Source organism: Branchiostoma belcheri, unplaced genomic scaffold (assembly GCF_001625305.1).
Source record: "Branchiostoma belcheri isolate BF01 breed outbred unplaced genomic scaffold, Haploidv18h27 scaffold19, whole genome shotgun sequence".
Classification (NCBI taxonomy): Eukaryota; Metazoa; Chordata; class Leptocardii; order Amphioxiformes; family Branchiostomatidae; genus Branchiostoma; species Branchiostoma belcheri.
In genome coordinates, this window is record NW_017803379.1 from 2003132 (window position 1) to 2004928 (window position 1797).

At 40.8% G+C, this 1797-nt stretch overlaps 2 protein-coding genes across 6 annotated transcripts in view; one reads left to right on the forward strand and one right to left on the reverse strand.

The window, feature by feature from the left end:
* The window catches only part of LOC109467938 (kelch-like protein 5), a 124366-nt gene that overhangs the window by 108845 nt on the left and 13724 nt on the right, over positions 1-1797 (reverse strand). The gene's annotated exons all lie outside the window — the stretch shown is intronic.
* Positions 1-1797, forward strand: part of LOC109467940 — a 6129-nt gene that overhangs the window by 1858 nt on the left and 2474 nt on the right. The gene's annotated exons all lie outside the window — the stretch shown is intronic.

The window sequence follows — 1797 nt, forward strand, 5'->3', positions numbered from 1 at the left end:
CTCACTGCGACAGCTAAGTCCTTTGTTCCCCGTTTTCTAATACGAGTATACAATCTTGGCAAGCTCTACATGTTTCAAAGTAACGTCAGGATTAATGTTTAATACAGACAGGGTTATAGTTATAACACAATGTAATAAAACCTGCAATTACTGAATGCAAAGAAGCCGTTCTTTCAGCCAACTTACATGTACATAGTAAATTCGTAATGTCAATTTATTTTTAACATACATTTTGTAACTTGTAGCTCATGAAAACCTAGCACTGCAAATTCATTACGTTCAAAGCACTTTGACGTTTATGTGCTAACTTGAGGGGAGATGTGTAGTGAAATGGAGAAAATCGGACTCCACTAAGACTGTGATTTGTGGAAATGTACTGACGCAAAATAAGCAAAGGAGTGCAAAGGAGTGCAATTAACATATACTTCATGCTAAAGATCTGCACAGGCCTGTGACACGCATAGGAAAATATATAGGTCTAAACATACATACTTTTCCACCAAGACTTAATAAATGAGTCACTTAGACATTATTAAATGTGTGTACATATCCTCATTCACTCCAGCTGTTATACACTTAGCTTAACAAAGAGTGCTTTACATTATTTTTACAAGGTATGTAACAACAATAGATACCTTTCATCTACAGTAGCTACAAAACAAACAGGTCTCCAGTGTATGTGCAATCAAATGTCATAAAACACTGCCATGTGCCTAGAATATTACATCTGGGAGCTTTGGGACATTGTAAACCAGGAAGAATGAAAAACTAGAAATTAAAGCAGCAGCCGAGGTATCAATCCATGCTGGAGATTTATGGCATAATCAGCACAGCGGGGACTTGCCTTTTGCTGCCCTCATGTTTCTTTTATTCCTGCAATAAATATCTCATGGGCGAAACAACGCTGCAACTTGCCGTATAGCAGTAATCCACCCATACATTCACCCCCTGGTACGGATTCAGAGAAGGAAATAATTCTTGTTTATTACTGGGAAAAGGTTGCTTCTGATGTGGCCATTGTCAAATATAGACTTGACAATGTAACCATGTGCAAGAGATATGTATGTGGTAGAATATTCATTGGCTCAAATTTCCTCAATACCAGTATAAGTGTCCAGTTGGTGAAGATATTGGAACTTATAAGTAATCACTCCAGGAATGAAGATGCGAGAAGTGCTGGGATATGAAATGTATTCTTGTCAGAACATGTGCAGTCCGTGACCTCTGACCGGACTGGTCCAATAGTTTGTGGGGGTGTATATTGTATCCTTACACGCTTCCCCCCTATGTAGAAGAACTTAACTTCTCCTGAAGTTAACGATACATAACGTGGTGAATATATCAACTATGTAACATTGTTGGAACGACTGATTAACTACAGAATATAATGACGAATAACAATAATGGGATAACGAAACAACAAGAAAAATATATAACGTTAGGTATATATGTAGTTGTATAGAACTGTTCAGTTCTGCAGGCTGGTTGGTCCAGTTCTGCCCACTAATAGTCAAGTTCGGCAGAAGGACTGGTCTGCGGGTAATCCCATGGGTCCGCAACGCAGTAATATGTCCTGCACAGTCATGTGTCTGCGGGTAATCCCATGAATCTCCGCAACGCAGCAATATGTCCTGCAAAGACCCTTGTCCATCAAGGGGTGAATACATGTGGAGCTGGATGAAGGGCGGTGTCAGTCCCTAACAGCCACAAAGTCGTCGTATCGGGACGGTGGTCGCACCCGACGACCTCTTCTCGTTGTCACACCAGTCCCCTGGGACGGCGGGTTGGAGGCGTCAC